The 22,230-nt window shown below is 40.6% G+C and overlaps 1 protein-coding gene and 1 non-coding gene across 2 annotated transcripts in view; one reads left to right on the top strand and one right to left on the bottom strand.

Moving 5' to 3' along the window:
• Positions 1-22,230, top strand: part of LOC124158166 (transcriptional regulator ovo) — a 773,475-nt gene that overhangs the window by 325,356 nt on the left and 425,889 nt on the right. The window lies entirely within an intron of this gene.
• Positions 16,024-16,096, bottom strand: Trnaa-cgc. The gene has a single exon. It is a non-coding gene; the product is annotated as a tRNA-Ala (tRNA).

Below are 22,230 nucleotides of genomic sequence, written 5' to 3'. Positions count from 1 at the left end.
AGCTCGATTGAGGGTTGAAAAGGAAGAATTTCCCAAATTTAGATTGGTAATGGAACCGCTTACTGTTTCCACAATAAATAACTTTATTCATGACTATTATCGTTGCCTCATAGCAACGTTTAGGGGCTTTAAATTCGACTTGACGTATTTATAATATTCAATTTGCTAGTAAGTTACATAGCGTAGGAAACTTGTTTTTAAAGAATATGGTCATAATTATTTTGCTTTATAGCAAGACAACGACGCCAGAAATTACCACGCAGTGTTTGTATTTAATTTACATTGGCAATAGAACCGCTTACCGTTTCCGCAATTAATAATTTTATTCATGATTATTATCGTTGCGTCATATCAACGTTTAGGGACTTTATATCTTTTTCGCTAAATGATATGTTGGTATGAAGCCTTTGGTGTTTCTATTAATTTTTAGAACACAGCGATTATGAAACGATATCCACAATCTTGCAGGCGAGGATTTTAAACAGTCGACAAAACGTGTTTATAATATGTAATTAGCTAATAAGTTACATAGCGTAGGAAACTTGTTTTTTAAAGAATATGGCCATAATTATTTTGCTTTATAGCAAGACAGCCATGCCAGAAATTACAATGGAATATATATTTTTCGAGTGATTAATATCTATTACGCTGAATGATATGTTGGCATGAAGCCTTAGGTGTTCCTATTAATTTTTAAACCCAGCGAATATGAAACGATATCCACAATCTTGCAGGCGAGAATTTTAATAGGAGTACATGACTGCATCGAATTATCATATTGTACGGAGAAGTAACTCGATAAATCGTTGGCAATCTCAAATCTAGTTTGTTCCTCGAAGCTTGATTTAGGTTACAAAAATATAGCGAGCTGGTATTATTATGTCCAATCTTGTAACTAATGGATGCATAATTATTAGCTTCCTCTGGGGCTAATTACCTCAGCATTGTATTCCGGAGGAGATTGATGCAGTGCTCGTACTCACACGGAATTTCTTCCTGAAATGAGTAGACATTAGATTGAAGAAGTATGCACAGGGAAAAACCTCCCTTATCTCATTGCCAGTTGAAAAAATTGAGTCGATACACCCTTTCATATTCCTCGCAAGTGCTCATAGTCATGTTTTCTCAAATCGTCCATCCATCCCATTTGCTCATTGGCTTTCCTTAAATCCTTTTTATCTCCAACCCCTCCTTTTCCGTGTCTCTTCGCCGTTCTCTCCCCCCCTCCCTCTCATACCATCCGAGAATTCCTCCGTGGAGTACGTACCAACCATTCGGAAACCTTCGCGATCTCAGAATCACACAGTATCTCGGTAATAACAGTGATTACGCCTCATAAATCGTGCCGCGGCGGGAGGGAAGGGGAAAAGAGGAGAGGAGGGGGGGGGGTCAGAGCAGTGCCAAATGGACGCACACGCAGCCGAAGAAATGACGATCTCGGGCCGCGCGCGCAGTGGGGAAAAAAGTAATACCCCGTTTGGACAACATCGGTTGCTACGCGCACGAGAAGTCTGTTATGCGTTCACGCGACACCCTCATTACGTGCGTAAAGCGGCGATTGCCCCAAGCGAGGAGTTGAGTGGACAAAAGTGAATAGCAAATTAAAATGAAGGAAAAATACTTTTGATAAGGTTCATCCGTATAAATTCCGTATTTTTTGGGATTCATGCTGTATTATCGGAGAGAGTTTTTCATTTGCTTTTCCACGCTATTTATTTCTTGCTGGAGTTCCACGGAAAAGTAACCTATTCATGACTAACCTATCTCTTAAGACCTATTCCTAAGATTCAATGTAACAAGAGCATGATGCGTTCACACGGTGATTTTTTCCTGCATGCGTAAGGGCTTATCCATGTAAATTTAATATTTTCGGGATTTATACAACATTATCGGAGTAATTAATAATATCGTAGATTCTCTTTCCACATTTTTCCTTGCTGGAGTTCCACAAAAAAGTAACCTTTTCCTAACTGACCTATTTCTAAAAATATTTCAGTGGATTGAAGAGGGAATTCCATGAAGGAAAGAGAGGCTCCCAGAATGCTTCTCAATCACCTACTGCATGGAAACCTCCCTTGATCGGTGGAATACTTTAATAATAAATCCTATGCTTCGCTGCGACCACTACGCTTTCCATCGAGGTATAGTAGAGTTACGAACGTCATGCGTTAATACGTCTATTTTTTCTTGCGTTCATAAGGACTTGCGTAGTGACCAGTGATGTTTGAACAGTTTTAAACGCGGCGGCGGCGCCATGACAACAAACAAAAGACTGCGTCGCCCCGACGTGGCGCGATGACTCGCTTTTACGCGAGCGGTGTGGTTCCCTAGGTGTAACGGACGCTTACCGGCCCAATAGGTGTCAACCGGCGCGCAATCCCCTATTAATCATGTAGCCGCTTAATAAACGTTTCGAGGAATATAAAAGGGGTCGAGTCAGCCTTTTCCATTCAACAACCGGGAAAGGGTTTCTTTTTATTGCCCTCTTGAGCGCCTCACCTTGTCGCGGACACCTATATTTAAGCTCGGTCGTTCTAGGGTTATAACTTTTAAAGATATCAGAAATGTGCTTGAACTCACAGAAGGGAAACCGGTGCGACCTGGTCGCAATCAAGAGGAAGTCCGCGAGGAAAATAAGAGAAATTGGATCGAATGAGTTGTTTTTAATGCCTGCACATGGTTTTGTGCACAGGAACAAAAGATAAAAATAAAGGCTAAATAGAAGTTGTAGTAACTTCAGTAGCTCGTCAGTTGTCTTCTTCATCTCCTATTACTGATGGTTGTACTTATTCGCGAGTTTGAAAATCTTTGCATTTCTTATTATTTGTGACTTTATTTTATTTATAATATTAGCTTATGCAAACTCGATAGCCCCTGGTAATGTATGTGAAAATATGTGCGAAGTCTTAAATAATGTGCGCAAACCATATTACTAACAGGTTTATAATTTCTGAGAGTTTTTTAAATAGGTTATCTGATACTATATCTCACTATTGATAGATTTATGCATAATATACCATACCAAGACTAGTATAGATGGAATGATTTCATGCTGTTTATATAATTCAGCAGCTTTGAGAAACTCGATTTGTATGCTTTTTATCTTTAGTCTGGCATCATTCTTTTAACGGAGTGAGAATTCATCATTTTAGGGAACTCCACTGATAGTCTGGAAGCATAAATGCTTGCCTTTTGATCCTTGTGTAATGTCGGGAATTTTCGGTGTCTCTTGTGTGTGGAAGACATTGTAATTACTAGTCCTTGGATCTCAAAAGATTATTAATAGCCATTCCACGACAATTTCAAAATTGCCGTCTCTCGTTTCCTGAGACCTTCCATGCCGGAAACATAATTCTCTGCGATAAGATTCGAAGCTCACGGCTCTGGAACGGAGACAGACAAAAGGCGTGGACTAGTGATTAATCGCTGTCGCATTTTCATGCCTCATTACTGCGATGCATTTTGCATTCGATTTTAAGCTTTATTCAAGCGATCTGGATGGTTGTAATTCTCCTCTTCCCCCCATCGTCATTCACGTAGAAGATGAAATGCCGTTTTCGGAAGGATGATGGGCGTCATATTTTATGTTCATCACATTTTGTTCAGCGCAAAAAATATTTATGTTATTTAGATATTTTTGACTCATTGACCCTCTTATTTAAGTTGGTACTATTATTTTAGGTCGTAATATTTATCACGCTAATCATTTTGTTTCACTGTTTTTTTCTCCGTATTAATGAGTTCATTACTATGATGTAGGCGAGTATTTACTTTGATGGACCTTAGAATGTTCGACTGTATAATATTTAGATGAGTGTGCTCAAGCAGAACAATTATGTCTACAAAATATGGGCATGCAAAAATGGCTAATTAAGTTCCGTCGTTTTTGAGTTTATTGAAATAATCTGTGAACCACACCAAAAACAAGTCTTGCAACGACGAAATCAACAGGAAAACTTCTGGAATTTTTTGGTGGCCAATAAAATTCTAATTATACTCACATAGTATTGCTCTCTCCTTAATAAGCCTGATAGCCAAATGATAAGAATGGATGTGCTTATAGCTCCACCTTCGGTGGATCTGTCAATCTCGCTGAAATGCGGTGTTAGGTTTCTGTAACTTGATTTACACCATCTTAAATGCTTCCCACGCGTTCTGGGCGCGGTTCATGTCACCCGCGAGCACATGTAAACAATCCCGAGCATTTTAGTATTCCAAATGGTGTGTATTTTCTCGCATACCAAAAAGTGCGAAGGCAGAAAGTGAGGTTTAATGAAACAACCGGACGAGACCTTAACTAAGGAAGAAGGCGTTTACCTAGTTATGTATTTCATTATGGCCTCGAGAGAACAATGGAGTGGATTTTGAGGGGGAGGCAAAAAAAAAATAAACGAAGACTGAAAATGCGTTTTATCAAGATTGTCTCTTCTCCCCCCTCCCCTCCTCTCAATCTCGGGTGAAATGTTTTCATTCTCGGCTGCAGCGCGTGTGTGATCGGCGTGGGAGTTGACCGTGTACGGCATGCGTGGGGTCAGGCCGAGGGCAAGTAAGCCTGTGCTCATATGTGACGGCTGAATATTTTTCGCCTCTTTTTTTTGTTTCCGCGAGATTTGTTTGCCGATGTGCGAATAGAGGGAAATAGCGACTTGGATGAGGGACTTTCCAGTGGAACGATGGGATAATATGAAGAGGTTGAGAAGACCGTGTGGAACGAAAGAAACGTTTAAAGAGAGAAGAAGATATCAAAAGTGGTGAAGGGCAAAGACATGGGAAAGGACGGGACGTGGGAAGGATGAGAGAGATGGATGAAGCTAGTGAAGAGTGGACGAGCAGGTTATGTTTATTTATGGTTGTGAACACTTGGTGGGATTGGGATTTTCATTTCATTTGAAGAATTGAACACTATTGAGTCTTTAGCTCGGAGTCACCGATTGTTATTTGATTTTTGTTAAATACTGGGACTAGCCACGGTGATAAATTTTACGCAGTCACCCGTAATACACAATTTGCGCGGAAATTTCGTAGTAAAAAAATCATTCATCCCGAGCAAGGCTAATGATTTTTCCCCCGTTGAATTTTCTCAGAATGTTATTTGAATTTCAAAGCTATTATGGAGTATTTGAATGCCCGTGTCAATTCACTGGGTTCTTTTGCAGAGAGAAGGAAATAATTATAGTTAGAGAAAATAATGTGAGTTGTTTCAGTGTTGAAAAGGTAGAACATCCTCAGCAACACCTTTTTCTAGCGTTTAATATTGTAAAAAATCCGCCTTGCCAAAAACTTGTCTACTTAGGTGATAGTGACCTTAAATCAAATTATTCTGTCTTATTTGTGTCTGTGATATTTTATTTATCTATTAACTATTTTGTAGAATAGGGATCGGTATGGCAGTAATTAATGTCATTTCTGAAAATTGAATTGGCGTAAAATATCCCAATTTTTGAAGAACTCTGGTAACTAGTAAATTAATTGCTCCCATCCTGTGATTAATGGCAGGTCTTATTTAATTATCTCTTTTTTTCTAATGCCTCTTGAAGTTCTCTGCGGATATATTCCCAAAAAAATACTCGACACTAGTGCGATTTTTTGTCTCTTGATGATCCTTATCGCGACGTTTTCGACAAAATCACGATCTAAACAACAATTACATTTAGAGAATATTAGAGTCGCCTAAAAAAGTCCTCTGATTACATTCTTCATAATATTCCAGCCACTTTTTTTATCGCGGGTATTTTTTACGCGTTGCTGCGCTAACTGGTTAATTTATAACGTGATCCTCGCTCCGACGAGTTGAAGGTTGCCCTTCCAACCGTGAAAAACCGTGTTCGTTAGCTCATAGCCTGCCAAAGATCTCACTTGGAAGTCGTAAGAGCAACCGCGTCACTTCACCATCACGGCGAGGTGTAGCGCTTGTAGATACAGTCATGTCCAAAATTTAGAATATATTTGATACCTTTACGTTTCGAAGGTGATTAAATTTGCATCTGAGAGATGCGTTTGTATTATGAGTACACTTGAGTTTCTAATAGGCCACCATGTCTAGTTTAGTTCAGTTCAGCACCTGCTTCGAAAAATTCAGCCTATCTTAAGTGATGATTTTAAAATAATGTTTAAATGCCATTCTAACCGATATCATTAATATGGTTCAGGCAACATAATAAAAGATACCCTGTTGTATGTTCCTCGGAAGTTTACTTAACCCACCTAGGTTTCGACATTACACTAAGCCATTTTAAAAGGTGAATATGCATAAATTTTTGAGCTTTGGTTTTATATAAATAAGCTCGCAAATTTTGGTATATTGAAAATGGCATAGTGTAATGTCTAAACCTGGGTAGGTTGAGTAAACTTCTGTGGAATATACAACAGTGTATCTTTTATTATGTTTCCTGTCACTAAGTTCAACCAAGTATCGCCATCCAGCCTGTTGTTGATAATATGGTTCAACCTATATGGCCGTGTGGCAAGTGTGCGCCTAAAGAAATCTGCCTTCGCTCTCTTAGGGAGACGCTGCAGCGCGCTGGCAGTAGGTTTGGTCGTTTTAGGTTTAGGTTATCGTGACCAACTATCATAACCATCATAGATGTTTTTGGTTTATGGAAATACTATATTCATTTTTGATGTCTACGGAGAGGTCGATTACTCACGTAGTATTTATCTTCTAATGCCCATGGTCATAGACTGTCAATTATTATCGATGTCCAATAGCTTTTCAAGGTGAACTACTTGCTCTCTGAGATCTACAATTGACATTGAACCACGTCAATCTACGTATCTAGTAAATAATGAGCCTTTTACAATCGGAACTCTATGATCACCAACAGTATATGTAGCTTAGGCCATTAAAATCTATCCAAAGACATAGTTAGCGAATCTATTGATTGCTTTTAGGCATTCAAATTCGTTGGAAATAATAGCCCATTCAACAGGCAATGCTAGCTGTAGATAGCAACACCGGGAGACCTGGAACAAAGCCGGTGGATCAAAGAATATCGTCGGTAAGGATAGCAGTTAAAAGTAGAGCTGGAGGAATATCTTTTGTGGAGGAAGGACTTGAGTGAACGGGTGAGAGGAGTAAAACTGAAGAGGGGTTCGGAAGGAAATGAATTTCTGTTGGGAGAAGAGGGTTGGAACCTTGATGAGGGGAATGAAAGAAACTCGCATCTCGGATGAATGACACATCGCCTGAGCTATAATGGGAGAAGGTGGACGGATAGTCCAGGCCCGTTCCTTGAAAGCTTTTATGCCGGTTGAGTGAGCTGGGTTCTCCGAGAGTGTCAGTGGAATCGCCCGCCTCGGTGTGCTGGAAAGGGGTGGGTTGGGTCCTTCGTGGTATTCCGAGTGTCAGTCGTTATTATAGGTGGCGACTCTGAGTCGTGGTCATTTTCTCCGTTTGGGATAGCTCTTTAGTTTGGCATCGGGGGGGATTTCTAAACGATTGGGGAATGGCTGGATAGATGACGCTTGAGTAAAAACGGGATGGTACACTAGGGTCCAGATTCCATCGCCTCCCGCTTACATCAAAGTACATTTTATATCCGTTTCACACTTATTACATATTTTTGTTATCCTTTGTCGACGAAATTAATTAAAACATGGTATATTATATTTGAAATTATATTGCATCGCATCAGTTATCTCGCCGGTAGGATTTATTTGAGAAGAGAAATAAAAAAGGACGTATTATTTCGATTCTAATTGTTTTTCACTTGACGTGGGTTATTTTGGTTATACCTGTTTAGATATGTTTACGCGGAGAATTTTACGATCAATCCGCTCTCTTCCCTCCTTAAATTGAACTTCTCTTTTCAAGTCCCCGTGAGCCCTGTTCTCTTCCACACGACCTTCTAAAATGGCTTTTAACATTCCTTCCCCCCTTAATACTTGCTCGTCCAAGTCCCTTGTCTCCTCCAGAGGTTTCCTTGCCCACCATGTACAACACTTCCTCTCCGTCCACTCCACCTTTTATATTATCCTCCTCATCTACGTCTCGAACGCCTCCAGTCGTATCTTGGTCTCTATTCTCAGTGTGGGTAGCCCATTTTATTATATGAAAAAGATATGTAAGTATTGAAAATGGATTCTACACCGCAATATATGATTTGAAAAAAGAATCCGATTGAAGCACATTCCCGACCATAGCTCGTATGTTAGAAGATGAACACACTATTCTCCGTGAATCGAAATACAGTGGCATTTACTTTAATCCGCTCAAAAGTATTTTAGTATCTGAAAAAGATACATATTGAAAATGTCCTCCACTCCGCAATATGATTCGGTAGAGGAATCCAATTGAAGCATATCCCCGACCATGGCTTGTGTGTATGAAATGAGCACACTCAGTCAATTCTGCGTGAATCGAACTACGGTGTTACATCCTTTAATCCCGCTATGAAGGTAATATACCATCTTTGTGCACGATGAGCGAAGTGGTGGATACGTCCAAAGCGTTGTTAGCGAGGCTTCCGAGGTGTGAGTCAAAGGTTTTGAGGGAAGGCAGGGCGGGAGGTAGTGGCGGGGTAAGAAAAGGAGTGAGTTACGTGAGGAAGAGTTCTCGGCTGCCAGACTTAAAGTTGGTCTCTCGCGGTAATTACGGGTTTTCCTCCCCGCAGTGTTGAGGACGTGTGGGGGGTAGGGGGCTGGTGGTGGCAGATGGAGAAACGCTCGCGAAACGAGCGTCGGCAAGAGAGCAAGTTGGATGGAGGGTAAAAGAGCTTCCACGCCGCAAAATGCTATCGTTTTTCTTGCTCTTTAGATTCGCTGGCGATACATTCGAAGGTGGGAGAGGAATAGGCTGGTTCAATTAGTCCATGTGGTTATCCTCTTTGCTCGGGAATGAAAGAAGCTCTCTTTCTGAATCTGAGGTTATTCTTTGAAGGCCCTCCTGGTTAAATTTATAATTTGGCACAGTCTAATTTTTCTGGTAATTTATCAGTATTTTTTTCGGATGGAGAAATATAATATTTTTGTTGAGAGCACCGGTTTCGCTCGGAAATAAAAGAAGCGCTCCTTCCACATCTGAGGCTATATTTTGAAGGCCCTGCTGGTTAAATTTATAAATTTTTAATATCTAATTTTTGTGGTAATTTATTAATATTTTTGATAAAGAATTGCACTTTTATTTTGACTGCACCGTCCATACGATAGTTTCTTAAGCCGCTAAGTTATCTTAGTGCCTTTTGTCGTAAAAATATTTTGAATACACCATGTTTGTCTCCCAATTCTTTTTTTATCCGTTAACAATTCTCAAACTTGTTATTTGAACAATTAGCCATCGTTATACCATGTTAATTGTAATAGGTCAGTAAAAATAAAACATATCTTACAACTTCACATCGACAGTTTTGTATTTTTGCTAACGCCGTTCCTTAATGCTGTAAATTCTTCATTTCATGTGGGTAGCTTTAAATTATTTCGAACTATGGTGAGCTTGATGCGTACAATCTACTTTATGAGCAAACCTATGTAATATTTTTTGTACTTAATCTTTAAAACGAAGCATTGAGTTACGCCCATTGAATTCTCTTTTGAATATTGCTTGTCTGAAATTCACAGCGGACCTATCATGATTTCAATAACACCCACTTCCATATAAGTTAGTCGAGGCCGGAAAAGTTTTCATCAAACACTGCCTTATTTAGATTGCTATCGGTTTTCTTTTGATTGAGGCAATAGGACACCGGTCCAAGAGTAAAATCATCGCCAATATTTTCAATTATTCCGGTACGATAGTTCAGGCAGTCGTTAAAATCATCTTTCCAGGCAGTCAGTCGCATTCATCATTTACCGATTGCTAATCACTGAGATGGCTTCAAGATCAATCGGATGGAATTGGAAATATTCCATTCTTGAGTAGTGGATATCGATATCATTGGTGAGATATTCGGCGAATAAAAGCCTTTCAATATCGCTAATTGGCTTCAGAAGTTTCATTTCACTTCAAACCATATTTAGCAAAATATTTGCAACCTGTTAAAAAGATGGATCTAGTTCTCCAATATGCAAGCTTTTCATCACTGTGGTCGAGGAATATGCGGTATCTCTAAATTATTTACTTCCTTATACAGTTTTTAAGTCTGAATCAAAAATCTGTTTCCATTTCTAACGTTATCTACGTCGATAACTCTTCCGTTGGCTAAAGGAAACCCGATGAGTGAGTAATTAAAAGATGTTGACATGCCAAAAAAGAATCTTAATCATGATCCTTAGTGAATGAATATCATGTGTGAAATTAGACTTCCATAAAGTAACACAGCCTTGAGGATGGGAGACAAGTCGTCTTCCGAAACGTCGGCTTGTATAAAAGCTTTAACCTGGATGCAAACCCGAGAAATATTCGTCTGACAATATCATGTTCGGATTGGAATAATGCTGCCCTGTTTGTCACTCCTCGATGTATCATTCGTAGTTAGTTGATGTGATTCAAAATATGATGGGGGGAATTTGAATTTATGCTATGTCATCTGGTACATTAATTCTCTGAACACAAGGTAAATGTTTCGTCGAATTGACGATGTTGCCGTGAACGCAAAATTCGGATGCAATAGTTACATTCGATCATAATTTATCATCGGGTACGTTTACTCCCTGAACCCACGGTAAATGTTTCGTCGAATTGGCGATGTAAACGCGGGACTGAGAATCCAATACTTTCATTCGATCAGCATTCTTATGAAACAGTCATCACAGTCACGGAGCTGAAACAAACACGGACTTATCCTCTACCCACAGATTTCTTTTCAAAACTCACGTCCTAGCCATTTCCTCTAAGCTATTCATTAGACCCTTAAAGAGATACCTTTCATTGTATCTTTTTATACTTTTTCAATCGTTCTTTTTCACCTCTCTCGATTTGCCCATTCTTCCTTTTTGCCATCCTCGAAAAGGACCTCCCATCCCATCTTGGATAACCGTGGAGGACGAGATAATCTGAGTCATTTCGTAAATTGCTGGTTCTGACTCGCGCGAGTCTTTACATTGAGACAATCGTTCCCTCTAAAGTTTTTAGGCGCCATTAAGGAATGAAAACGAATCCAGAGGTTTTATTTGTAGAAAATTATCTTCCAAGGTTCGCAAGGGCTCGCTAGTTACTATAATGTGGCGTTTATCGAGATATACCTATCTATTCAGCCTTAATTTTCTTTCTTGTTGAGTAGTATTTGCCGAGATTGTTATGATGACCTGTCAATTGTTTTTGAGGAGTCATCGATCTCGATGGGTCGTATCCGGGTTTGGTTTGGGCTTTAAAATTTGCAGAGTTTTCTTCAAATGTAACTTAGTTTTGGCGTGCTCTCGCAAAAGTAATAAAATAACACTGAGAATGAAGTTTGAGGCTTACTACTATTATATTTATTAATAAATATATCAATTAATAAGTGATTTGTTGTTATAAGCATATGTAATTATTTACATATAACATATTAATGTATAAACAATCTGTAGGCCACCAAACTATGTACTCCCTGGGTCGACAGTTTAGACTTAGTACCTTCCAGCTCACTGTCTGTCTCCAGTCACTCACTGAGTGGATCACACCAGAGCGATGATTATCTCACCTGATTTATGAGTTCGACATTACCTTTCGCAACTTCCAGGATTTCATTGTGTGACCTACGATTTTTAAGTCATCTATCACCGGTTCAACGATATCTTATCTGAAAACATGCTCCCAATACATCAAGAACTCATTCGTATCACATATTTATATCTACTATTCCACCCCAATTATTTATCAATGCAACTGTACCGCTTATTGTGGTTCTTTTTATACTTCCGAAGTACCCTGGCCAAATATTTTGATTGCTGCCAAAGGAATGCAATTCCCTCTTGGGGCTCTTCCGTATTTAAGTGCTCCCAGCAACATCCCGTGTTTTTTTTTACAGCTCACTATTCTGATATCTTCCCTTGTCCACTTTTGTATGCGTTTACGTATTATTCCTACATTTCCGCCTATCCCATAGGGTCCGTCCCGTGCGGCTCAGAATGTTTCCCACACTCCCTCTCCTACCGCTTCCAGCTTTTGTGAATCCTCGCTGTTAAGTGTTCCCTCACTCCTGTGTATGGGTCAGGCTCTGTAATTCTCCCCCGCACAACGCAGGATCACCTACGACCCTTACGGACCTTCCTCCCTCCAGACATCTCTCTTCCGATGATGTGTGATTGTTTTTTTTATATTTCGCCCAGACCCTCTCAATACATCCACACATCCAAGTAAACCCTGTTTTTCCCGCTTCAATATGATGGTGCATACTTTTCCGACCGCTTCCTTGTCTTGCATCACCGAGGGTCTTATGCCTTTCAGTTTGCGGTTGATTCCATCGTTTCCAGCCATGCTTCAGGTATACATGAGCTGATTATAATTCTCACTATAAAATAATATAATGCATATGTATCGGTGGAAAAAAATGGGTTTAAGTCATAGTAGTCATTCATTGAAAACTTTTCAGTGGTAAAAAAAGTGAATAATATTTACTCAAAAGCGCAAAACCTGGTTCGTAGTAAATTACTTCACAAATTGCCCTTGTCTGCATATTCATTGTTTTTTTTTGTCCTTCCCGACTTCGTATCAGCGGGTTATAAGTTTTATTTGTGCATATTATTGAAAATTTCATACAAAATGTTAGTTTATAGTCTCATCCAAGGCGGAGTATTATTTTCAAGGCATTTTGGAGATTTAAAGGTTGTTATGAATATATTATTATCTAAAGCTGCATGAATTTGATGGCTCTTTTCTATACTAGCCAATTTATACAATTATTCTGATATTCCTTTTTACCTCTATCGTACTAACGCCTTAGCAATGAAGTGCTCATCAACGAAAGTTGGCGTGTTAATATATTTTGGTGAGTTTTTACGTGCGTATAAATTTCGTTTGTATACTCGTAAATGTAGTATGAAAGTCGAAATTTTTGACGCGTGATGCTACTAAAATCTTGGTTATTCAGAAAAGAATGTTTGGATGACGTACACATCAACGAAATCTGGTATATAATTCTGTACCTCAGAGTTAAAGGACACTATGATTTCAGGAGAGCAGTTATAGGATTTTTTAAATTTAAACACTAATTACCAGAAGGTTAGGTAGCAAGTTGACGACATTTTTACATCACAATGTTATTGGCATAGAAACCTAGCCTTCTGGTAAATATGGGTTAAATTTTTAAAAAAATTTCAAACTGCTCTCTTGAATAATTAGGAAAACGGACATAGTGTCCTTTACAAACGAGGCACAGAATTATATTTTAGAGAGTTACAACCTATCTTCAAAGAGGACTTGAACCTCACCCACACACATCTTCCTCAACCTCCTCCTCCTTCCACGAGACGTTTATTCCTCCCCCGAACACATCCCCATCTCTTTTTATTTGGAAAGCCGAAATCTTCCCTCCCTTACGCCCCCGCAGCCTCTCCACCACCCCTCAAGGCATCCATCCCCCATCCCCATTCTCTTCCCATTCCATCCCTCTGAACCTGACTCTTTCGCTTCCCCTCACACGGCAAATGGGATGGAGGGGGGACCCATCATCTTTTTGTGAAGCTGGCCATTCCCCATTGTGAAATGAGTCACATCAAATCACGTCAAAATTAATATGGTGTGTACGTATGGGTAGAGGAGGATGGTGCAGGAGGTAGGGAGGGGGGGGGGTTAACCGGAGGTTGGGCAGACGTTCGGAAAGAAAAAGAGGGTCCGTGGGGTAGGCCGAGTGAGTTTTCAAAGAGGAGGATGTAGTTTTGAGGAAGAGGGAGGCGTGGGTGCCCAGGATGGGAGTGCGTCCACAATGGAACATGATTTAAAGGAATAGGATGCTGTTTGTTACGCAATCGAATGGCAATGTGGCTGAGTTCGGCTCGGGAAGTCGCTAACTGTCCCGAACAGGCCTCACTGCTTTAGTAAAAGTCCTGCACAGTTGTCAATCATTTCGGTGTTTTCTGGGCTCGTTCTAAGCTTGCCGAATGATAAAATAATTCTTTATCTCAAGGTTGTCTTTAACAAAGTGAATGCTTTCTTTATAGAATTTCAAAAGGATGCTGTTTTTTCGTAATTGAATATCAGTTTGGTTGAGGCAGGTTCGGGAAGTCGCTGACTGTTCTGGACAGGCCTTACTGATTAAATATAAGCCCTGGACAGCTTTCAATATTTTTTTTGCTTTCTGGGGTCATTTTAAGATTGCCGAATGATGGAACAATTCTTTATCTCAATCTTTTCATTACAAAACGGATGTTTTCATCTAGAATGCATATAGGATGCTGTTTTTTTCGTTATCGAATGCCAGCTTGGCCGAGTTTGGTTCGGGAAGTCGTTAACTGTTCTGAACAGGCCTTACTGCTTAAATATAATCCCTGAGCAGTTTTAAATGATTTCGTTACTTTCCGGAGTCGTTCTAAGGTAGTCAAGTGATAGAATAAATCTTTATCTCAAGGTTTTCTGTAACGGTAATCGCTACCGCTGTCACTAATAGACCGCGATACCACTTTCTCCGTATACTTTTAGCTGTAGGGTAGCACTGGGGAGTATTTAGCTGAAATTTTTTCCACCACTAAGCACGAAATTTTCGTATCAGATGGACTGAATATATAATCATCGGTTTTTCGGAAGACAGCATTCGCTGTTTCGCTTCTTTGATGATGTTTTTACCTTCGATATAGTTCTCATGGGTAAGATATTTAGGACCCTGTGAATTCTGCATATATTCACTCCATTTTATTCTTAGCTTTTCTTTGACAAAACATGCGAAATATCTTATCCTTTTTGCGTAATACTCCGCTGATAAGCCTTTGAGAAATACGCTAGTATTTCTTATTCATCAATTTGAACAATCATCGGATGGTGTGATTTCTCTATTTGTCGTGAATCTAAATATGCTGTTACACGTACAAGAGCAAATAGCACTATTTTTTTAGTACAAGTTTGTGTTTCCTTCCCTGGATTTGCGAGATTTAGCAGATATAAATACTTGGCGTTTACTAACCAAGAAATCCCGAACCTAAACGAAAGCAAAGCATTCGGTACGTATATGGACCCACCGAGTCGGTAAGTGGTTTAAAGAAACCAGCTGTAATCGCGGGATGCAACCGTCGTTCTGTTGTTGGAAGCAGTTTCGCTATGGAGATCGGAAGTTTTGACATGGAAGGCAGGAAACATACGTCCTTTTGTTTGCGAGGAAATGTTTCTTACGTGCACATTCGTCTGAAGATAAGTCCCTCAGTTTCTTCCTCCCTTTCCTCTGTGTTTCTGCGTGCGTGAATCGGCTTTACCCATTCCGTTATTGGTGGTGTTTTTCCTTTTTCTCTTTGTACATTCGACTCCCTCCACCTTTCCGCATCCCGCCGTAATTTTTCCGACCGATGCGTGATTAGTTGAAAGAAATTCTTCACGCTCGACGAGACACAAGGGAGGTTTTCGGGGGGGAAGGCTTTTCCTGCCATCCGTAAGGGTGGTTTGCCTGTGTATTGTATGTGTGCGGGAGGGGAACGTTTATGGGGTTGGTTATGCCGGGAGTGAAACGGGATATACACTTCGCAAAAGTCCCTGGGGCCAGGTTTTTTTTCTCGAGACAGTAAGCAATAGTGCGCGCGAGGATTGGTATTGAAGAAGTGGAAAAGATGAATCGTCCTGTAACGGCCTGTTCCTTTAGATATTTTGGCCACATTAATTTAAAGATTAAAAAATAATTCAAAGTCGCAAATTTCGATTGTGTATATTAGGTGATAAATAATTATTTTGCCGATGGTCAAGGATTTCCGATCCACGACGATGATAGACTGTATTTCGATGGTCAGCAATGATCATGAAGGAGCCATCGACAAAGTGCTACTGGCATAAGACAAGCATCTATCATCTGTATGAATGGAAAAAGGCATACAACTGTAATAATTGGCCTATCAACAAGTGCACGATAGCCCTCTGGGACTACTGCACCTCAGCGATGGTCCTCTTTTTTACGTCCGTATTAATCAATTTTCAATGTTAAAGGGTATCAATCTAAATAAACCAAAGGATGAAGTTCGCCATGGAAAAACATTAGACTTAGCCGGGGTTCGAACCCGGATCTCCTGATTGCGGGTCAGGTGTGTTAGCCAGTTACACCACCAAGTCATTTTCTCAGAGCGAACTTCAGGATGGGTTTTACCGGACAATATCTTGACGTCACAAGTCCACACTGTGGCACATGTGGCGTGGGTCGTGCCACTGTCGGAGAGAAAAATCCCTTTTTTGTCGCTGGGCGGCGACGACGAATTTCAAATCATGTAAAGCATGTGAAGGTGTAACTGGCGAACACACCTGACCGGCAATCCGGAGATCCGGGTTCGAATCCCGGCTACGTCAAATATTTTTTTCGTGGCGAACTTCATCCTTAGGTGTATTTAACTTTGCACCAAAGTCACATGTTTCTGCAGTGCTTTGATATCAATCTAGTTTTGACAGCGAACTATGACAAACTATTGACAATCGACCATTGTCGTCAAATTTACCTGATTATGATATCGTGGTTTACTTAGATACGTATTCGCTTTCGATGAATCGAAATATTGAAGTACGCACGACGGGATACATCAGAAGCACTGCGCAGCAACCCCTCTGGTCAAGTTTTTAAGAGTCTGGAGGCAATGATGCTCGCTTGGATTGGTACTAAGGCGGAGGGGGGAGGGCGGTTGAAAAGATGAGGCGCAAGGGTGCCCGATAGGATTTCAACTTGTTTTTCCATTATTGCCTATCGGTCTGCGTCGAAGCGTGTTGTGCTGGGGATGGGGGAAAATCCTGCGCCGGCCGCGCGGCCTTCATTTTTAAGCCGCACTCCTACCAAACCCTCCCCCCCATTCCAAAATCCGTCCCCCCCTCTCTCTCTCTGCTTTGCAGTATTGGAGCGAAGGCCACCTGGCTTTGTTCAGCTGCCGCCGGTCGGGCTACGGCGGTGGCGGACGTCTGCTACAGTCGCGGGGCGTCGACCCTGGTTCATTGTGGGAGACTACTGGGGTGGGAGCTTTTGCATCTCTCCGTAGGGAATCCTCCGAAAAGGGTAAAGGGAGTGCAGTGTGCTCTCGTTCTCGCATTAGCGGCCCATCCCTCTGCGTAGAGTTCGTCCGTGCTCTCGTGAAAGGCTTTGGTTTCGTTGAATCACTTATGCGATTGTCGAAGAGCCCTTCCCTCCCGCTTGCTAAATGGTTTGGAGTGGTGGTATCGGCTTTCTCAATAGAGTGGATGAGTGTCCATGATGACACCATTTTGAGTTTGTAATTGAGTACATCAGTGTAGCTATGAGTGTTTCTCACGTAAACAGTAGCCCCTAATCAGAAGTGGAATCAGGTCGGTGGGTGATAAGAACCCTAGGCAAACGGAATGGGTTGTATTTCCAATGGTTGTTACTGAATCGAGGTTTTACCAAGGAATGAAATGAAGTTACAATAAAATTTGCTGCAAAAAATATTGTTCTATCAACTAGAATAGTATGATTTATTTTGTTATAACCTTTATATTTTTTCACTGGATTTTATTTATATATGGACAATATCGCTAGTGTTGCGACCATCGTTGTCAGGTCGTCCTCCTTGGACCTGAAGGCTCTGTGAAGAATCCACCTAAACTGTCGTAAATAAACAAGTTCCAAGGCGGTGAAAAAATTGAGAAGCCATCGAAAAATCTACGGATAAACTACGCGGAAACGTGTCAGCGTAGCTAATATTTGTAGCTGCCGTTCTCATATTCTCTCATTATCATCCGCTAGCTCCCCACCGCACTTAAAGATACTCGCCGCTGCAACCTATCCGAACTCAACAATGCTATACGGCCATCATAATCCGTCCATACACGATCCAGTTGCGTATCTGGAATCGCTCATGCGAGAGAAGCTCTCTACTTAAGTCTCACTATTTCCACCCTACGTGAGTGAGTGCGCTCTCCCTATAGTCCATCTCACAGTCGCTTATTTCGCACTCCCCCACTGGTCGTCCAATATTCAGTAGCCCTGCCTCCCCAACTACGGGATGGCACTGCCATTAACGAACGCTTTTGCAATCATCGCCCGACGCCGCTGCTTTTCTCCGAATTATGCAGCGCCACCACAGAAATCGGGCGATGGAGTGCGCTCTCGCTTTTAACTTCCTGGTGACGATGAAGTGTTTTCCGACCGCTCAGCGATCGCTCATCGTTGTCGTTTTCCATTATTCCTCGGGAGAATTCGAAATGTTGTGTGCGGCAGAGTACCTCGGAAGTCCTCGGATGATGCGAGGAGTCAATCGAGTCGTTTTATGTGGAGGTAATTTTCGTAATTGGACGGGTTTGATGGGAAAGAACAAATTCCTTCGTGCTGACGATGATCACCAGCGGACCGCTGGTCGGTATGAATAATGCATGGAATGGACGACACGTTTCCCTTTTTTATTTGGCGCATTTTCGAATCGGATGTTAGACGCATTATTTTATCTCTCGATCTTAACATTTAGGGAGCGTTTCCTCCGAGTTCAAATGAAAATGCTAATGACCATTTAGGTCGCCGTTATACTAGCGCGTGTTTCAATCGGTGTCAATATTCGGGTTTAGTTTCCCGTTAGCGTACATATTCGCGAATTGTTTTCCGTATTCATTTTGCGTGGAATTCTTAGCTTGCCTATTAATATAATTTTGCACCTTTTTGAAATCGAGTGTTTCCCGTTCCTTACGCCACCTCGTTTAAATGAAAATGATAAAATACAATTCTGATAGCCATTAAGCCCAATCAAATTTTGTATTGAGTATCATCGGCGACAAGATTTCCGGCATAATCTCTCCCTAGCGAGAGCTCATGGCGAATTTACATCTTCCGTGCGAAATGCCGGTTTATTTTGCCGACTATAATTTCACGATAAATAAAATTTCAAAATGTCTGATGCCGACGATTGCTCGAGCGAAACGTCCGTTCAAATTATCGCCCATAAAATGTTTCTGCTTTGATGTTGCTCATTTGTTTCGTTTCTCGGTACATTTTCAACGGTTAAGGACACGCAATGGAATATCGGAATTCATTGTCATGCATCTTATAGCCGTCCCCTTAATCCTGCCCGAGCTTGTATTTAAATTGCTCCCTCATTCATGCCATCTGCACTCTACAGATATAATCGTGAATGTTTTCAGGCGAGTATAAAAAGGGGACGAGCTTGCTGGGCCGAAAAGATAGAAAGCAGGGAGGTGTGTATGCTTCGTTTGATCTGCGGAAAGAACAGCGAATAATAATAATCGATTCACTCGCGAGTATTTTCGTTTCGTCCCGAATTACGTCGCGATGTCGATTCACGGAGTATGCTCACCCGCTAAATTCTCAATTGATTTGAGCGCTGCGGATTTTGTAAGAGGAACTGCATATGGAATCAGTCGTTCCGTACCGATGGAAACGTATTATTATCGTGAAACCGGTGTGACAACTTTTACGCGGCAAGCGGAGGCTCTCAAAAGGGGAGTTGAGAATGTCACTTTCGTTCGAAGAAATCTATAAAAATCACCAATATATGGCTTTATTGGGGGAGAATGGGGATCTTTTAAAGAAATCGGGTATGGAGTTAAGTTCCTTCACCATGCCGTCAAACTAATGCCTGCTGTCCTCTCTTCAACGCGAAATTCCTCCGGACGTTCTCTTTAATATAAATCTGTTGCCATCATTTTGTAAGCGAGTTTAAATAGTCATGACAGGACTTTTGATGAGTGTTTTCTACGAAGACCACTTTTGCGTTAGGAAAATCATGGTGAAAATGGACATTAATATTTGTAAAATCATGAAATGAACGTAACGTGTCTATGCGTCATTAAATTATATATTTTCCGATAAATTTTCTCTTTTGATTTATTTTAAAAGCCAATGCAAATATGGTCATTTGGGCTTTTAAAATTAATTAAAAGAGAAAATTCATTGGAAAAAATATAATTTAACGGCGCATAGACACGTTAAGAGATAAGTATATGCTCACAAGTGATTGAAATAATTTTAAACTCAAAAGGTCATTTAAATTCATGTTATGTAATACTCTTCACTCAGAAACAACCATATTTCCTTTTAATAGGTTAGGATTGATTTCGATATATCGATAGAGTTTGACTCTAATATACCTTATTTTCTTTCGAATAGAAGATAATGCCCTTAAATTAATCGCCACCATAGTTGGACCCTTGCCTGCTGCCTATTTTTTTCAATAATTTTTTAGATTTTTTTTCTTATTCCTCTAAATCAATTTTTTAAAGGACCTGTATCGCCATATCAATTAATTATTGGAAGGTTTCCTATGCTGTTCATTATGCTGTGCAGATAGGTGTTCCAAAGGATTAATGCCGGCTTTAAATAATGAAAAATGTGTCATTACTGGGAGATTGGTGTTTGGCTGATCGTAATATCATGTTGAAAGGTTATATATTCGCTATAAAATGAGAGATATTATCTGAAACTGTTAAATCGTCCTTTTAGAATTGAACGAAGAAGTCGAAGAGATATATTTCACACTTTTGATCATCCTGTTCATCCTTTCTACTTTTCTCCTGCTTACATTTTTTCTCTCGGTTTTTTCCTATATAATTTGGGGTTACATTAAGGCCCTGTCAATTTCTCCCATCGCCTAACACTTAACATATCACCGTAAGAAAGAATTGGAATCTGGTAGGCCTGAGGCCCGAGGTGCCGACGGTGCCGATAGACGTCCAACTCGTCGTATTTATTCACATATTTATAGCCTACTCTTATTTTTTCGAGTTTTCTGTATATTCGCAATATATTTCGTAGATATTCGTAAAATTGGCTGTATCTTGACCGCGTTCTATTCATTAATATATCACATCTTCTCATTCAACTCCTACTGATGAAGGTGTACTTTTATTAGCCACATTCAATAGCCCCTTTTACCGTTACATTCGGTTGGTGATACCACTAAAACTACAATTACTACTACTTGACGTGAGTCGCGAGAATGCGTTAGTTTCTTCATGAATTTAAAATGAGGACTGATTTTTCTGGTCCGTCTCTGTCGTCGAAATTGTTTTCGTGTGGAATTGCTCGTCTGAATTGCGTTGGAATGTATTATTTCGAGACCAATTTAGCGGAGAAGTTTGCATTCCTGAATAAAATTCTTACTCTCATTCCTACATTTTGATATATCTGGACCCAATTTTGTACCAAGAAAGCGGCTGTGATTGACTTAAAACTGAATTTTCTGCGAAACGTTTAATTATTTTTCATAAAATATATGCCTCATTTACAAATTCCTGATTGAAAAGCCATCAAAACTGCCCAGTCATATCACGGGAAGGAGACTTCTCGACTTTTAGTCATCCAGGCGTCTGCTGCGAATGGCAGTAAAATTTTATTCCGGAATCTCACCGAGCTTTCGTATTCTCCGCTTATTACTTTTGTATATGTAGCCTGCCGTTCACCTCTGTGTGAACTCGTTTTTAAATATAATAATCTATAAGCTTATAACGTGGTGAATTCAATGCTGCGTCTACAAGTTCAATATAGAATCCTAAGCTTAGCGGTTTCCGATTCGAAATACAAAAGGATGGTCGTGGATGCTAGCGGCAGTTAAAATGAACCGTAAGGAGGGGAAGAAGAGACCTTTGAGCATAACTACTGAACGATCCGAAATTAAGGAGCGAAGGATATTAAGTTGGGTCTTAAAGTGAAATCTTTGTTTCTCTCTCGGACCTGCACTCGGTGAATCCAAGAGGGATGAAGCTTTATTTATTTGACGGAGCAAAAGGGAAGAATTGATTAAAGGAAAGCCGTGGACGGAGAGAGAAAATGGTTGTTTGCGAAAGGCAACGCGTTACAATGCAGTGCCAATGAGAGAAATGGGTCCATTAAAAAATCGTGCGTCCGAGGCGGCGGAGGGTTTATTTTTATCGCCAAAACCATTCCGCATGGGAGTCTTTGTCTGGCCCGACCAGTTCTTAGCCGTTCTCTCTCTCTCACCCTTTCGCGTCTTTTCTCGCTCGGAAAGGGAGTAAGGAGGAAATAGCAGGCGTAGGAATCGTTTTCCACGGAGCGTCCCATAAACACCTTGGGCTCGACGTGAGAACACGGGCTTTGGGGTGGCATGGCAGAGGCCGGCGAGAAGGCGTTGGTGTCAGTGGTGGGGTGTGAGAACGCTGTAACCAAGGACGGGAGGAGAGAGTAGGGAAAAATGCAAGGATTAGATGCTGGAGACCGATGGAATCACATATTTTTTCTTACTCCATTAATATAATATTCTACCGATTGAGGAAGGTTTCCATGGAGT

The sequence above is a fragment of the Ischnura elegans genome, chromosome 4, assembly GCF_921293095.1.
Source record: "Ischnura elegans chromosome 4, ioIscEleg1.1, whole genome shotgun sequence".
Lineage (NCBI taxonomy): Eukaryota > Metazoa > Arthropoda > Insecta > Odonata > Coenagrionidae > Ischnura > Ischnura elegans.
This window is presented reverse-complemented; position numbering and strand designations above follow the sequence as displayed.